Source organism: Melozone crissalis, unplaced genomic scaffold, assembly GCF_028551555.1.
Source record: "Melozone crissalis strain CALT ecotype California unplaced genomic scaffold, PUWL_Pcris_2 ptg000032l_1, whole genome shotgun sequence".
Taxonomy (NCBI): Eukaryota; Metazoa; Chordata; class Aves; order Passeriformes; family Passerellidae; genus Melozone; species Melozone crissalis.
The window spans coordinates 7,736,832-7,754,332 of NW_026535810.1; the positions used below are offsets into that span (position 1 = coordinate 7,736,832).

The following is a 17,501-nucleotide window of genomic DNA, read 5'->3' on the forward strand; positions in this document are numbered from 1 at the left end:
CTTGGAAACAGCACAAACAGAGATCAAGCACAAAAACAGAGTCCAGGGGAAAGTTCTCCAGACAGAGGGAACCTGGGGAAAACTGGGGACCAGACTAAATGCGCCAGCACTGTGACACCACAGCTCCAAAGAGCTGAACTCCCCTCTGTGATCCAGAAACCTAAAATACCCAGTTCTGGGCTCTGTGCTGGTATCAGCTCTGAGGTACACACAGACCAGAGGGTCTGGGCAGCCAGCAGAGCAGTCAGCAGTATAAAACATGCTGCCCTATACCAGCTGTGGAGGGGTTTCTCCATCCCTGCTCCCTCCAGGGCCAGTCCCAGCTCTCAGATTTTAACAGGGTTTACTCACAAGGAAAACTAGCCACAGGACTCCCCACTCTGTGAAGGCAAGACACAAACTGGCTGCTCAGTTTGCTGCAAGGACAAGTTAGATGGGCTGTCAGGCTCTGAGAGTGGGAGTCCATCAAGGCCCAGAGGGAACTGGGCCCTGTCCAGATCTGCACTACCATCCACCACTGCCCAGCCTGGAGCCAAGCATCTCTCCCCTGTCTCAGGACAGGGGCACGGACAAGGAGGCCGTTCCAGCCCTGTATTTCCTTTTAGCATCCTCCATCTGGCTACTCCTACAGCAGTGACAAAGCCAAATGAACAGCCTTCTCTTCCCCAAAATACAACAGAGCTCCTCATCCTGCTGAGGGGCACCCACACAACACAGAGCCAGCACTGCTGTGACCGTTTCCATTCACGCCTTCCTTATCCCTCACTAACAGAGCTCGTCAAGCTTCATTTGCCACCTGCTGCTGCAGCAGAGAAGCCAGCAGGGAATGGGATGCTGCCCTGGGGGAGGGCATGGTTTCCTAGCTTCCCTCCTCCCCTTCCACCCCACTGACCTCTGCAATGCCTGAAGCCCACAGGGGCCATCACCCAGCCCTGCCCACCCCAGACACCTTAATTTGAGGGGACAGTTGTTAAAAGCCATTGCCACAAGGTGTTACAAAGCAGGTGACACCAGAACACAGCTGCACCAAACCCAACCAGCAGCTTGGGAGAAACCCAGCGAGGGGGAAAAAGCTACAAATATCATGCAAAAGCAGGGCTTAGCTCTCAGGAACGTTTCACATTTCCCAAAGACTCAGAGGGATTTGGGGTTTTGCTGAGCTGCCTCGTGAACCACAGCCAGAATGGATCTCACGGTGAGCAGGCGCCGTCTCCCTTGGCAGGGCTGCTTCCCAGAGATCCCCAGCCTTGTGTCACTTCCCAGAGATCCCCAGCCTTGTGTCACTTCCCACTGCAGGTGCTAAGAATATCTGCGTGCTCATAAAAAATAGCAACCAGCTATTGAGAACTTATCAACAAAGTGCTCGACAAATCTTAATTAAAGCTGATTCACCTCCCTCACGAGCCCGAGTGCAGCGTTATTTCTCAGAGGAGAACGCTGGGTGTAAGAGCTGAGGGGGGTTACAAAAGCCACAGAGGGAGTCAGTAGCACAGAGGATTAGCACATGGAAAGGCTGACTATTATCCCTAAATTTATCCAAATAATCCACTGCCTCACAAATTCTCAAGGTATGGCTGCTGTGCTTTCAACCCCATCTGCTCAACCCAAGCAGAAGCAGAGACAGGTGTGGGGGTGCTGGAGTTTGCCAGGTGTTTTATTGCTCAGGCTAAAGGAATTCTCCACTGTAAAAATGAAGAAGGTGGTGGCAGTAGCACCAGCCCTGCTCTTGTGCTGCTTCAGGACACAGGGACAACACTGTGGGTTCAAAGGCTGTTCTGACAGTTCACCAGGAATTGTTTCCAGCTGATTTCTTACCAAGAATCATATTTGTATCCTTTCAAATTTAGGAAATACATGGTCACACAGACAGCAGCCTCCAGGAACTCGCAACACTGCTTTCCCACCTCTGGTAGCTGGACTCCTACACTGAAGTTTCTGGGACAGCATTTTGGATACTTCCACCACAGAAATACCCTAGAGGCTGCTGAAAAACTAAGTGGATCAGGCTGGGTCATTTTAAGGCAGGACTGGGGGAAAGAAAAGACAGAAACTTAGAAGTGCATCCCTTAGTGCTACTCCCAGAGAACAAATGAATTCAAATGATCACAGGGAGCAGGAGCACTGCGGCAGCACGTTGGGTAAATGACAGGGCATGTCACCATCTTCTAACATCCCCTGGACACTTATCTGCACTTAAAAGGCTCCTGCCAGGCTGTGCACGGACCAGCCTCTTCCACAGACAGCTCCACCACAGAAATGCCTCTGCTGATCACCCTCCTTTGGCAGGCACACTGAGCAGCACCAGCGCAGGCAGCTCTGCCTCTGCGCTGCACTCAGACAGGGTTAGTTCTAGCAAAGAAACACTGCAGAATAAATAACTTAAGAAATTGTATCTATAGAGCTTGGTGTAAACCCAGACCCTCCTGAAGGTGGGCAGCATCAGAGCTCTGTCAAAGCTCACTCCTAATGCAAGTGTTAGTCAACCACTGAACTTAAACATTTTAAGGCAACATTCCAAACAGTGTTTATATACAAAATCCCATTTGCTCAGCGTTCTCCTTCCTGGCCTTTTGGAATGCATCGTTTCACCATTCTCCTGCCAGAAAACCATATGCGGGCTTGTACCAAAACAATTAAACCAGTTTTAAAATTCAGACCTCGTGTTACAGAGAGCACATCCTGAAGAAACATCCATTTTAATATCCCAGAGCTACTTCAATTTTTCCAGCACGTTTTTATTCCACAGCAGCCTGGGCACACAGTAGGCCAGAGGTCACGCAGCCTCGTGCTCCAGGCAGGATCCAAACTGGGCCCGTTGGGGGAAACTCACGTGTAAGATTTTTGTTTAAAAGCCCTGAGTGTAAGGGACCCCTGCCCTGCTCCGACTGTGTGCCTAAGTGCCCCTCACAGGGCACGCGTTTGCTGAAGCACTACAGCCGCCCAGGCTGCCCGTCCTGCCGGGCCTGCCGAGCCTCCGGGGCCGCACACGCAACGTCCCCAATGGCCCGGCCACAGCCAATGAGGGGAACCGGGGCGGCGGGCAGCCTCCACCCGGCAAGGCCTTACCGCCGGGTCCGCTCGCGCGAGGGCAACGCAGGGAGGCAGCAGTGGGTACCCCCAGGCCGGGACCAGGGCTCCGTCCCGGATCGCAGATCCCCGACCCGGAGCTACGCCCCGGCCCTCACAGGCCCCCAGCACCACCGCCCCCTGCTACCCCCCCACCCCGACTCACCGCTCCGCACTGCGCACGCGCCACCCGGCCCCAGCCGCCCCGGCCCGGCCCCGCTCTATCCAATCAGCGCCGTCCTTGCACGAGCTCCTGCCATTGGCCCCGCCCCTGGCCCTGCCCTACTCACTCAGCACGGCCCCACTCTTGGCCACACCCCCTGACCCGTGTCTGTCTCACAGCACCGCCCTTGGTCCCGCCCCCTGATCCTGGCCCCGCCCCCTGATCCTGGCCCCGCCTGTGCCCTGTGAGGCGGCGGTGGCGGCGCTGTCTTGGCCCCGCCGTGTCTCGGACTGGATTTGCCGGCCTGAGCCTGAGCCTGAGCCGTGTCCCGGGCCGATCTGAGCCATGTCCCGGGCTGAGCCTGAGCCTGAGCCATGTCCCGGGCCGATCTGAGCCATGTCATGGGCTGAGCCTGAGCCTGAGCCGTGTCCCGGGCCGATCTGAGCCATGTCCCGGGCTGAGCCTGAGCCTGAGCCGTGTCCCGGGCCGATCTGAGCCACGTCCTGGGCTGAGCCTGAGCCGTGTCCCGGGCTGAGCCTGAGCCATGTCCCGGGCCCATCTGAGCCGTGTCCCGGGCCGATCTGAGCCGTGTCCCGGGCTGGGTTAGCCGGGCTGAGCCGTGTCCCCTGCCCTGGGCTGCGGGAGCCTCCCTGGCTGTGGGAACGGCGTGTCCTGGGCAGCAACCCCATCCTGGAGGATCTGTCCCTCAGGAGTGAATGCCTGCTTTGGCGCACCTCTGTGCATTGTGTTAGGTTGGACTAATGGAGGAATTTCTCCGTGGAAAGGGTGGTCCGTCCTTGGCAGGGGCTGCCCAGGGAGGTGTTGGAGTCTCCTGCCCTGCACATGTCCAAGGAAGGGCTGGAGGTGGCACCCAGTGCTCTGGGCTGGTGACAAGGTGGGAATATCTGGGATGGATGCCTGGGATCAGGAGGGAATATTTGCAATGATCTGGAGATATTGGCTTTACACATCACATCATCCCTGCCACAGGCTACTTCAGCACCCCCTTTATTTTTCACAGGTTTTAAGGAAGGTAGTGAGGTTTCAGGTAAACACAAGGGTGTAAATTCTCAGTCTTAGCACCCCTGGTTGATGCTGAAATGAGATGAGAAAGTCAGAGAAGACACAAGGAGCTCACTGGTCCCCTCACCTCATTCACTCAAAGCACTCTGCTGATTAAAATCATGCCAAAGCATTTCCCACCCCTCTCCCAACTGCAACTGAGTGATGGCATTGCAGAGATGATGGAATATCAGCCACGAGCTGTGCAGCCCTCCCTGGTGAGGGCTGGGCTGTGGCTGAGGAACAGGCCATGGGATCCACTGCACAGCAGCCAAAACCAACGTGCCAGCCCCAAAATTAAACCTGCAATGCTTGATCATCTAGTGAAAGATGCTCAGTGACATCAGGGGACCTGTCCCTGGGCCACTGTCCCCACGTCTCTGCTCACCCATGCTGTGTTTCACTGCTGGCACCCACAGAGATTCTGGAGGCAGGAGATTGACTGTAAGCAAATCTCAGCTCTCCTTGCCAGTAATTGAATATTTTCAGTCTTTCCAGGTTGGTTGTAAACATCTCAAAAACATAATCTGGAATCAAATCCCTCAAAGCCTATCAGGAGTGCACCAGAGCTTTATAGATGTTTATGATTTTTGTTGAGGATTATAGTTTCTCAGGCAGCTACGTGATTGCTGCCTGGGTGTAACTCCTGGCTTTTGGATGGGGGAAGTACTGCTGTACTTCATCCTCTTCCTCCTCCTTTTGGGCTCCACACACCAAGCCAAGGCTGGCAGCCAGGCAGGACTGGTCTCTCTGCTTGCAGCCCAGGAGCCAAATGTCAGCTGGGGCACTGAGAAGGGGATTTTCCCCCTGCTTGTCTCAGGCTGCTGCACACCAGGCACTTTGGGAAGCCTCACTGAGATGCTCAGTCCATCCAGAGAGGAGCACTGCTGCATCCCTGGGCAATCCCAACCAAATCCCACATCTGAAACTGCTCCCACATCTAAGAGATAAGAAAATACACTCTGCATGTATTACCTTCTGCATCTGGAGTTCCTCTCTCTGGTCTGATGGGATGAAGGGTTTTTTCAAAAGGTATTAGAGAAGATGGGTGTGAGAGAGTAATTTGGGACTGGGAGTAATTTTTCATCAGTATACTTAAAGACAATCACAGCACTAGGAGGGAGGCATAATTGTGGAGTTGTGTAATTAGTTTTTATGTCTCTGCAATTATTCTGTTGGCTACATACAAAGAACATGGGAAAATGCAGCACTTAATTTTAAATCAAGACTTGATTCTCTTTTAGTAGGTAATTGATGTTGATCACATCACTTAGCAGCAACTATAAAATGTGCTATTTAGATTGCAAAAGGATGGAGAAAAGGACTGAGCAGATAGGTAATTGATGAATCGCGGGCAGCGTTGGTGGGAGGCAGCAGGAATCCCTCAGCTGCCTCTGCCTGCAGCTGCTCCTGGGCTTCCTTAGTGCCCAGGGCTTTAACAGGCACTGAGCCCCTGTCCCAATCCCACAGCATTGCTCTGTCCTGGACAGCAGTGGAACAGGGCAGCTGCTTTTCATGGAATTGATCCCTCCTGGGAAAACCCCTTCCTTTAAGGAATCCAGATCTTCTTCCTGGAATTGATCCCTCCTGGTTAAACCCCTTCCTTTAAACAATCCAAGTTTTCTTTGTGGAATTGATCCCTCCTGGTTAAACCCCTTCCTTTGAGCAATCCAGATTTTCTTCATGGAGTTGATCCTTCCTGGTTAAACCCCTTCCTTTAAGGAATCCAGATTTTCTTCATGGAGTTGATCCTTCCTGGTTAAACCCCTTCCTTTAAGCAATCCAAGTTTTCTTTGTGGAATTGATCCCTCCTGGTTAAACCCCTTCCTTTAAGGAATCCAGATTTTCTTCATGGAGTTGATGCTTCCTGGCTAAACCCCTTCCTTTAAGGAATCCAGATGTTCCTCTGGCAAAGGTGTGTGAGTTTTCTCCCAGGACTGCCATATGCTCATCTGGAGCCACCAGGCTCCTCTCCTCTCAAGGCTGTTTGGCTTCTCCAGTGACTCAGTTGTGGCAATGTGTCCCAAATTTGGTCACAACAGCTAAACACTCCCAGATACATAACTGGACATTTAAGTCCACAAGCAAAATTAAGTCCCAGGGTGCCAATGCTGTGAAGCCTCACAGTGCTGCCCTTGACAGGTAACTTAGTTTTTGGTGATGGGCTCATACTAAAAGTACCTGCAAGTAGTTTTGGTTGGGGGAAGACCCAGAGACAAGGCCCACAGCAAGGCACAGACATCCAGAGGGTTCAGTTGCCCTTTTCTCTCTGGAAGGATGCCAGGATGAGCATGAGAGGTGTCTCTTCTGGGTACAAAGCAAACTCCACAGGCTACAGGAGACTCTTGAGGTCACATTTCCAGGTGGCAGGTCCAGGCTTTGCACTTGCACCAAAACAGATGGATTTGTGGCCAGACAAGCCACTGCATAGAGTCCTACCAGGATTTTTAAGTGAAACACTTTTCCCCTTCAGCCTTTCCTTCCCCTGAACCTTTTTTGTGTGCTGTAGCAAAATATGAGATGGAATTTGGGCTCCAGTGGGTGTAATTGCTGAACAGCCTGCCCTGGCCAGCCTCACCGCTGCCAGAGCGCTGCCCACAGCCACTTTCCTGCTGACACAATGAAATGCATTTTTACAGCCCAAGACATGAGTCATGACCCAGCCTGAGTTCAGAGCAGAGCATTTGTTAAGTACTTGTGACTCCAAAGAGGCCGGAGGGGAACCCTGGGCTTGAGATAGGATAGCATCATAACTGCAGAGTTTCCCCAGTCACTTTTAAAAATGCTTTTTCTCACCCATTTTGTGTGCTGGGACGTGAAGACTATTGTAGGACCTGTTCTGCCATGTCAGCATCAGCCTCTCTGAATTGCTGTGAGGATCAGATGAGTCCATCTTGCAGTCTCTTATCACCAGCAGCACAAATCCTATTTCATTCACTGCCAAAAAAAGAGACTCATCCAAAGGCGTTTGCCATCAGTCCCTCGGGGGCTCTGGAGCCATAAGTGGGATGCAATGAGCCCGGGGCCATCCCTGCTCTAGAAGGGCTCTGCCAGCGGGGATGCAGCTCAGGGTTCGCGGGTGAGCTGCTGCCCATGCAACCCTGGCACAGCTCGGGGTGAGGCCCGCAGGGTGACAGCCCCTGACAGTCCCTGTGCCATGTCCCCAGGACAGCTCTGTCCTGGCACTAAGGGCTCAGTGCCCGCTGGGTGACAGCTCCTGATGGTCCCTGTGCTGTGTCCCCCAGGACAGCACTGTCCTGGCACAGCTCAGGCTCAGCACCCACCAGGTGACAGCCCCCGAGGGTCCCTGTGCCGTGTCCCCAGGACAGCTCTGTACTGGCACTAAGGGCTCAGCGCCCACCAGGTGACAGCTCCCGAGGGTCCCTGTGCCGTGTCCCCAGGACAGCTCTGTCCCCGTGGGAGCTGTGCCAGGGTGAGAGGGGCGATGCTGGGAGGCTGCCGCCTTTCACCCCCGTTATTAACGGCACCGCTCGGCACCGACGGGTTCTTCACAGCATGCCGGGCCCCCGGGCTGCCCTCGCTCGCTCCCGCCTGGTTAAATTTGGATTAAATCAGCGAAGCCAACACAGTGATCAATTCCCAGTGCTCTCCTCCGGAGCCGGGCACGAATGAGGGGAAAGCAGGGAGGAGAATAAAGCCCCGAGTGAGGGCACAGGGACCTGCAGGTACAGGAGGGATGTGAATGGAAACTCAAGTTTTCAGTGCCACCAGCTCAGCTGTGACTAGGCAGGGACAGCGACCCTAGGGACGCTTTTCTAGAAGCCATCATGCCAGATGATCTGGGCAGGGGCCTTTATGGGTGCTCAAGCCAGGATTTAGGTGAAAAATTGGCCAGCACAGAGGGCCATGCAGGCAGCAAGGGGACAGTTCAATCCCCTGCCTCCTCCCCATGGAACAGAGCCCGGTCACAGACACACAGTCCTGGTTATCCCCCAGCAAAGTCAGACTCCCTTGGCCTGGAGCAGTCAGTCCCTCCCAGGGCTGAAGGTTTCAGATCACTGGACAGCTGTGGGCAGCACCATCCCTGCCTCTCTGGCTGCCTCCCCCAGGAACCACATCCTGGCTGCCACCTCCTTGTCACTGCATTTGAAGCATGTCCACATCACAGCACACACGGGCTCAGGAGCAAGGCCAGAGACAAGTAATAAAACGCCTCCCCTAAGGTGGAAATGAGACCACCCATCTCAGCAGTGTCACACCACTAAAGGAGAGGGGATGGTTATGAGCCATTATTCCCTGCACAAATGGGCTTTAAATCATCATCCATCACCAGCACCCAGCACTGGATGTTCCAAAGGTGTCCAGCAAAGCCTTTGTGGCTCCTTTCCACCATGGCATGGGTGACCACAGTGTCCATCACCTGGAGATCCTCATGGAGCCTCCACACTCACACTCTGCTGCTGCTCTGGGAAGAAATCAGCCCTGCCAAACATCAGCAAGACCAAACGTGCTGCTTTAGGGTCTCAGGTCTATCTCCCTGGGGTGGGATCATAGGAGGGCAGGGTTCCTCAGCTGCCCCACTCTTCCTGGCCTGGCAGGGGAATGGGGTTGTTATGGAGCAGCAGTGCAGGAATTGAAAGCCTTTTTCCTTCTGGAAGCCCTTGAGGCTGCCAGTCTCAGCTGAGCTGCCGCTTGCCAACAGTTTTTCATTTCTTCTCTGTTTCATCTAAACTTTCCATTGGGTTCCTCATCCATCTGAGCTGCAATGATAAATATGGAAATAAAGAGGCATTTACAGCCCCTCTCTTGGGCTGATTCTGTGTATAAACAAGCTGTGCTCACAGCATCCTCCTCTCCACAGTGCTGATTCAGGAGCAGCAAGGTCTGCCCAGGACTCAGTGGGCACAAGGATTTGGGGGAAATCCCTGGGTCACTGTGGGGAGAAAACTGCAGCAAAAGGAATGGGGCAAGCAAGGCCCACAGGGACTTCTGTAAAGGACTAGAAGGGAAAGAACAACAGCTGAAGAGCTGTATGTGCAAAGTATGAAGAAAGGCTTTAATTTGCACAGAATCTCTTAATCCATTAATCACAGGGACATTTGTGTATGAAAACCTCCCTCTCGTTTAATACTATCTCAGGTTTTTCCAAGAAGGTAATAACTGTTTGGCAGGGGAGTGGGAGGGGCGAGGTGGGACAGGCAAAGGCCATGGGCTTGTTTCCAGGGAGAGATCAGCCATTAACAGCATGGAGCCAGCCCAGGTATGAACAGCCATGAAAAGCACTGGACATGGCAGTCCAGGAGTGACAGCGGCACTGGGGACACCAGTCCCCTGAAAGAGGATGTCCCAGTGCCTCTTGGCTCTCTGGAGGTTGCCTGCAAAGGCTGGACAAACTTGCCTCGGTGCCTGGAATAGAGGGTTTGGGGGTTTAAGAGCAGACTCTGACATCTTCCCTTCCCCTCCACCACAGTCATTTCCTCTTCATTCGCTGCTCCAGTGTTCCTTTCCTCGCCCTACAGAGCTGGATTGTGAGGATCATCCTGGAGGCAGGGGGAAGCTCTGGCAGCATAGCATGGACTGATCCATCCCCTGATCTTCACCTGATGCTTCTCTCAGGTTTAACCTGTTCTGCTTTAATCCCACATTCTTTCTCAGCAAATCCAGCCTTGCACCAGACCAGCCAAAGTCTCCTTGTGTCCCATGATGGTCCCACAGACCTCAGAATTCCCTGTCAGCCAGTGGGTAAACATAATATCTACAAACCCAGCTGCCTTCCTGGAGCTGTTACCTGTGTTCCTCAAGGGAGGAAAACAGGAAAAATTAGTATGCGGCTTCTTCCTCGAGAAATCAATGCGATCTCAACTCACTGTGAAGTTCCCTGACTGTTAGAGATGCTGCACTGGTAAAATCTAACCCTCAGAGGAGAAAGGGTGGGAAAAAAAGAAAGAAAAATAAATTCCAGTGACTAGACAAGTCTAAAATGTTGCAGAAGGCTAAACTGCCAGGGCTGGGGCTTGTTTGGAAGTCCCAGAGTGGAGAGGGCTGTGCAGTCCAGCTGTTTATCACCCCACCAAGAATCAGCTGTAATTGTTAATTCTAATTAGAACTGTTGGGTAAAAATGTAATCAAGAGTTTCCATTAGGAAAAAAAAAAGACATTCCATCTAAATTAAAAATTTTGTTTTTTAAGAAAGGGGGTAAACATTGAAAATTTTGTAACAACTAATTTCAGCATTTTCAAGATGAAAAGGGATGTATTTCTGCTGTGAAATGCATCATCAATTCAAATTGTTTTATCTTACAGTCTGAAGAGCAAAAAATAGTTTTCAAATCAAAGCAAAAATGGTATTTTTAGGCATTTTCTTTAAAAAAGCCTATCTGGAGGTTTCTGTCCTAATTAAGAATGATTATTGGTTTTCTTTTTTTTCTTAATGGAATAAGCTGTTCCTAGTTAGCTCTGCTCTAAAACATTGGGTTGATGTTGATGTGCCCACCCATCTGCCCCAGCACCTGACCCCAGGGCTGTGCTCACACCACCCCACTCTGCGTGTCAGCACTGCCTGAAATCCCTGGGATTTGAGTCAGGCTTTATAAAACTCACAGAACTAAAGCAAATTCCTTGCTGCCAGGAGACCTGGTGGGGCACTGGAAGGACACAGGTGTGTTTGGTGGGCCTTGTGCAGGTCTCAGTTCCTGAGGCAGGCTGATTGTGGTGCCCACACTCGAGCAAGGCAGCTGCAACCCCCCCCTTGTACGTTTGACCCTGTGGCTGATGCCATGGAATTGCCACAGATCCCAGCAGGGGTTTGCATCCTGGGGGATCCTCTCCACACAATTAGCAGATCACCTTTATCACACTGAGACAGTGGCTTGGGATCTGGTAGATGAATAGCAGAGCTTGTGGTTTGTGATCTGTCCTCTGGCTAGGAGCACTGAAGGAGAGGACAGAAAAGATGGGGGTTAAATAGGAGCTGGGAGCAGAAGGGGACACCAGGGAAGGAGACTGGGCCAAGGAGAAGCTCAGAAGGAGGAGAGGAGGGTGGAAGAGGAAGGGAGCAAAGCTCAAGGGCTCTGCCAGAGATGAAATGGAAAAAGGCATTGCTGTGCAGCAGTTTCAGCCCAGAACAGAGGGAACTGCACGGGCTCCTCGAGCTGCCCGAGGGCATTTTGAACAACAAAACCAGCAAGCTCTGACAGGGCCAGGAGACCCAGGCAAGAGTGGATGGACAGAGGGGCTGCAGGGTCCAACAGGCGGGGCACGCTCCTGCCCAGCCACATCCAGAGTGGCACTGCCCTTGCTGCTGCTGCACCACCCCTCTGGCAGCCTGATCGGGGTTATGTCACCTTTCCTGACTGCTCTTTCCCCCGATCAAGTGAGGTTGCTGCTCCAGCTCCCTGCAAGGAGCAGCCGGAGCAGCCTTTCCTGAGCTGCCCAGAGGGACACAGCCAGCCCCAGCCTCCCAGGCAGCTGAGCAGCAGATCCTGCCCCACTGCCACCCCCGGGGAGCTGTGCTGGCAGAGCCGGCACCCAGGACATGGCACCAAGCCCTGGTGGGAGGCTGCAGGCCCTTGGCCAGGGAAGGAGATGGTTGGATCATGGGTTCTTCCTGCAGGGAGCAACTGGTGGGTGAAGCCTGGAGCACCCACTCACATGTGGGAGCAGACACAGGGGATAACACACTGCACCAGTGCTTTATGCACCTAACTCAAAATAAGCTTTCTTTTTAAAAAACATATCTAAGAACAATGATTTTTCTCTCTCTTTTTTTTTTTGTTATTATTTTGAAGTTATAAATTATTGAAAAAAATTATTCTCACTACTCTCCCAAATCATTCTCAGGCAAAGAAAAGGCAGCTCTGCCTTCAACACTGCTTTGTAACAAAATTAGTCAGATTCATTTTGCTCATGATTTGCCCTTGGCTCCCTTTGTCCATGTCTTAAATTACGTCCTGGCTCGGTCTGATTAGCAGCGTGTCCTCGGAGGCAGAGGAGGCCCTGCAAGAGCCCGAGGTATTGCAGGTCAAGATTAAAGTGCTGTGCATGACATTCACTGTCAAAGCTGTAACTGGCTTAACTCAGTGCAATTAGATGGCTCAGAGGTTACACAGTAGCAGCAGCAGTGTTTCAGTGCAGCTGATTAAAACACAGCCCTGGCGTTAAAGGATGTGGTTAAAAGGCAGTGTCAGGGCTGAGACCTGGCAGAAGAGCTCAGCAGGCAGGGTTAAATCCACAGCTTCTTCTGAGGCTGGACACCCCAGGGCCTGGAAAAGATCTCCAAGTATCAGCTGAGCCAGCTCAGCTTTTAGGTCTGGAATGCCATCTTGTGATGGCAGTGGGGAAGTGGAAATGGCCCCTCTGTGGAGGCAGAGGAGATGATGGAATTACAGAATGGGTTGGGTCAGAAGAGACCATAAAAATAATTTTATTCCTCCCCCTGCCATGGCAGGGACACCTCCCACTGTCCCAGGCTGCTCCCAGCCCCAATGTCCAGCCTGGCCATGGGCACTGCCAGGGATCCAGGGGCAGCCCCAGCTGCTCTGGGCACCCTGCCAGGGCCTGCCCACCCTCACAGGGAACAATATCCCATCCATCCCTGCCCTCTGGCAGTGGGAGCCATTCCCTGTGTCCTGTCCCTCCATCCCTTGTCCCCAGTCCCTCCCCAGCTCTCCTGGAGCCCCTTTAGGCCCTGGAAGGGGCTCTGAACTCTCCCTGGAGCCTTCTTTTGTCCAGGTGAGCACCCCCAGCTCTCCTAGCCTGGCTCCATGGCAGAGGGGCTCCAATCCTGGGAGCATCTCCATGGCCTCTCTGGACTTGCTCCAACAGCTCCAGGTCCTTCTGATGCTGGAGCAGCTCTGCAGGGGTATCTCACAAGGGCAGAATAGAGGGGGACCATCCCCCCCTCACCTGCTGCCCACTCCTCTGTGGGTGCAGCCCAGCACAGGGGAGTTTCTGGGCTGCCACTGTTGGCTCATGTCCAGCTTTTCATCCATTATATCCTCCAAGCCCTTCTTTGCTGGTCAATGAGCTCTTCTCCCAGTCTGTGCTCATGTGTGGGGTATCCCTGACCTGGGTGCAGCACCTCAAAGAGGAAAAGGCACCATCGAGGCCATGGCTGCCCTGCCTTCTGCAGTGTGGGAGCCAAGCAAGGCTGGTGTCACTCACAGGGCAGTGCAAGCACCAACACCCATGAGGTGTCATCATCACAGGCCCCAGCCATGACAGACACCAGGGGGATAAAAGTTCTTCTCACCAAAGCCTGAACGTGCTTGGCTGTGGGGCTGGAGGTGACCACCATGGTAAATGATGATGTACATCCACGGATCTTTTCTTCCATAGGTTTACTGAATTTTCTTCCTCTTCCCACGGTACTACTCTGTCTTTTTCTCCAGTGACTGACAGTGTGGCCAAATGGTGTTGAGCCAAAATCTGATTGGTACAGAAGGATCACAGTACCAGCCCTGCAGTGCCAGAGCTGAGCAGTGATGGGGGGCAGGCAGTGAGCCCTGGGCACGGGTGTGTTCAGGGCTGAGGTGACAGTAAAGGATCTCTCTTGCTGCCACAGGAGCTGCAGACATCAGCTACATGGGGGATGTCCCACCCCAGGCTTGGAGCACACGTCTTTTGAAGCACTACAGCTCCATGCCAGTGCAGATCTCTTGAGTGGATGCACTGTGCCAGCAGACAGTGCTCATGTCCTGGTTTAACCCATCCTGCTAATTTATGGGAGCAAAATCACTCAAATGTGATTCCTCCTTTATGCTGCAACTGAACATTCACTCGACAGAGGTTACCCAGGCTTCTGGAGCCAGTTGAGTTGCTTTGAACACAAGCTGCAGGGCTGTGCTGGGATGCAGGGAGCTCAGGGGAGGCTGTGTCTAGACTAGAGGAACTCTCCAGGAGGCTTGCTGGGCTTTTGTTTTGTAGTAACTCATATCTCTAATCTGGCTTGGAACAAAGCATCTCAGTCCTTTCAGGCCTTGCCACGACACTTGCAGGAGAAAAGGAGGCTCTGTTTAGTGGTCAGCAAGCCAAGATGAACAACAGGGACTGGCTGCAGCTAATGCAGAGAGCACATTCCTGTGATAGAAAAGGGCTTCACCCCCATGGCAGAGCTGCTCTGCTGTGTTTCATCTGGTTTGATGCTTTTCACCCAAAGTTCACAAATGATGTGCAGGCCTTTGTTTGAGCCCCCCTCCAAGGCTAGCAAGCAGAGAAAAAGCTGTGCACACAGAGGGAGTCTGTACTGGGAAGTGAGAGACTAGTCCTGGCACTGAGAGTTTCTGAGTTCTGGTATTTGGCATTCAGGAAGCTTTTGAAGTATCTCCCCAGTCCTGCTGAAAATGTCTTATTAAAGAGACAAAGCATATTAATTTGGGCCCCATGCTGGGCTAATGAATTAAACAGTTCTAAACTGAAGCTGTGGCTTAGGGTCTTGGCAGAGTCAGCATCCATGCCTGTGTGGGCACGTGCCCTTGGCCATGGGCAGCGAGACCCTCAGGAACAAGAGCATGAAGTGTTCTGTGTCTGCTTTTACCTGTCTCTCCCCCAGACAGGTTTTGCTGTGCTGCACTGGGCATAGCTGGGAAACCTGTTCCTCACCAGGTTCATCAGTGACAGGGGAAGCACCGAGCTCCTTCTGCTCAGCACCAGCCTCTGTCCCTGCACACAGCAGTGTCCTGGGCACAACGAGCCCAGAGCTTCCCAGGACAAGGCAGGATCAGGCTGAGCTGGAGAGGAGCACCCCACATCCAGGAAGAATAGCTGCCTGCTTGGGCTGAAAATAGACCATGAAACATTTGAAGAAGACAGAGCTGGAGTGGATGATTGCCTGAGGCAAGGCGCAGCTCCAGCTGAGTTCACTGCTGAGCTCTGAGAGCATAAGCACATGAGGAGCATGGGGGACGGATGCCAGGCTTTCTGGAAAGGCCTTCAAGTGTCGCAATGGAGCACAAAGCCCAGAGAAAAACTTCCTTTGAATGGATCCCCAGCGAGGGAGTTACAGTTACACTGCTGTGCCCAGACATGGATACACAGAGCACTGGGCTGATGTTACAGCATCCAGTGGAGGTCAGGGAAAGTGTGGAATTGTGCTTCTCCCAGCAAGGCACTTGGCAGCACCACAGCTTTTTCTCTGCTTATTTCAGGGCTGGATTTTTGTTGCTGGCAGCTGTTTCTGAGCTGACACTTCTACCTCCTGTGCCCGAAGTGGAACACATCAGGGGCAAGCAGAGGCAGCTCACCAGCCCTCTGCTTCCCATGAGCCGGTGCTTGAGTTCAGTTCTCCCAGCTCCACAGATTATGTTCCTGCTCCAGCTCTGTCAGGGATGCTGGAAGTGTCCAAGGCCAGGTCGCACAGGGACTGGAGCAACCTGGGACAGTGGAAGGTGTACCTGCCCATGGCAGGGAGTGGGACGAGACGATCTCAAAGTCCCTCCCGGTGCCTGATTACCGAGGGTTTTTTCCCGCCCTGGGGGGAGCGGCCGAAGAGAGCGGGGCGGTGTCTGTGGAATCACCTGGGCAACGTGGCCAAGCCCGCCTCTTTTCTGCCCCCGCCGCCGTGTGGAGATGAAGCGGTTCTGGGGGGCTGGGCTTCTTCAGCTCGCCGCCATGAGGGCCAGGAGCGGCTCTGGCGGGCCGAGCTCCCTCGCCATGAGGGGCCACCGCCGCCATGAGGTGAGGGGGGGGGAGGGTACAGGGCACGGGTGGCGGCGGCAGCGGGGCTGGAGACCGGGGCTCCAGGGCAGGAAAGCGCCACCTGAAATACTCACTGTCTCCTATTTAGCTGTTCGGCCGGGGGACTGGGGATGTTGCTCGGCTGTGCGGTTCAGCATTAATTCCTCAGCCTTTCGCTCGGTGTGCTGGCTTTTGTCCTCTGCCACAAGCCAGGCCGTTGCTGTCGAGCTTTGTGAATACAGATGGAACTAATGGCTTATTTGTGATGTTTCTGCTGTCCTCTCTTTAGGCCTTCAGCCGATGACCGATGGCGGTGACCTGCCCGAAGGAGCAGCTCTGAGGTGCCCCGACCCCGTCGCGTGTGGAACCCCGAGCTGAGCTGTGCTGAGCTGTGCTGGGACAGCCGGGGAGGCGCTCCGGGAGGGCACTGGAACCTGCGAGAGCAGATGTGAAGGGATAACCTGCCCGTGGGACACAGCAAGAGCTCTGGAGCCACATGGGTGAGGTGTGACCGTGAGCCAGCCTGGGAAAATGGGCAAAAATGTTTTGCTGTCTAAAAGGCCTCCGCTGGCTCCTGTGCTAGCCTCAGGTCCTCAGGGTGGAAATAACGTGGTTTATCCAGAAATAAGTTTAGCTTATCTATTCCTCTTGCTGGATGAAGCCTTGATGAGAGTAGGTGTCATCAGAAAGGTGCCTCCACGTTTTTTCTGCCCTGTAAACCCCCCAGTTTTGGGGTTTTTGTCTCCCAGCAGTAGTCAGCTGCCCGTGGCTGCTCAGTGCCTGTGCCAGTGTTATGCTGCTGGGGGAGAAAGGTGCTGCTGAGCTTTCCTGGCACCAGCGAGGCCGTCCTTGTGCTCAGTGGTGCCAGGTTTTGGCAGCACTCTGCATGCCTGAGAGTGGAGTAACTCCTGCCCGTGGAGACAGGTGACTAGACTGTACGTGTTCATGCAGCAACAGGCAGCTTTATTGAGATCTAACTTCCTTATATAGATAAGAAGGCCCATGAAGGTAATCCTCATTGGCTGAGCCAGTTACTACTCAGCTAACCAGCCAATAGCAGCCTGAGTCTCCAATGGCCTGGGTCTGCTCTTACTGGTTGAATTACATAAGCAAGGTAATTATATAATAAATCACTTATGAAGTTGGAATTATTTATACTGTGTGGCCTACAGGCCAGATGTAGAGCATCACAGAGGAATAGCTCATAAATATGGAACTTGTGTGTGTCATAAAACCTCTATAGCTCATAAATATGGAACTTGTGTGTGTCATAAAACCTCTGTTCGCATGATGTTTGGGGCACTCGAATGGAGGAAGGATCCTCCAAGTGATCAGTGTTGCAATAAAAATGAATGCTTTTTGATACTCAAACTGTGTTAGAAAGTTTCTTTTTGGGTGATTTCAGTGTCAGTTCCACAAGGCCCTGTAGTTTCACAGTGGCCCCTTGGTTCTAAAGTGTCACGATGGCCTCAGTCCCACAAGGCCCCACAATGTCCAAAGAGTCCCCTTAATTCCATGGGGCCCTGAAGAGCTACAATGGCCCCTTGGCTCCATGAGGCCCTGCAGTGCCACCCTG

The 17,501-nt window shown here is 53.1% G+C and overlaps 1 non-coding gene across 1 annotated transcript; it reads left to right on the forward strand.

Moving 5' to 3' along the window:
• The first annotated feature begins 16,669 nt into the window (after positions 1–16,669).
• On the forward strand, positions 16,670–16,873 carry LOC128940389 (small nucleolar RNA SNORA74). The gene has a single exon (XR_008483291.1). It is a non-coding gene; the product is annotated as a small nucleolar RNA SNORA74 (small nucleolar RNA).
• Positions 16,874–17,501: the final 628 nt, after the last annotated feature.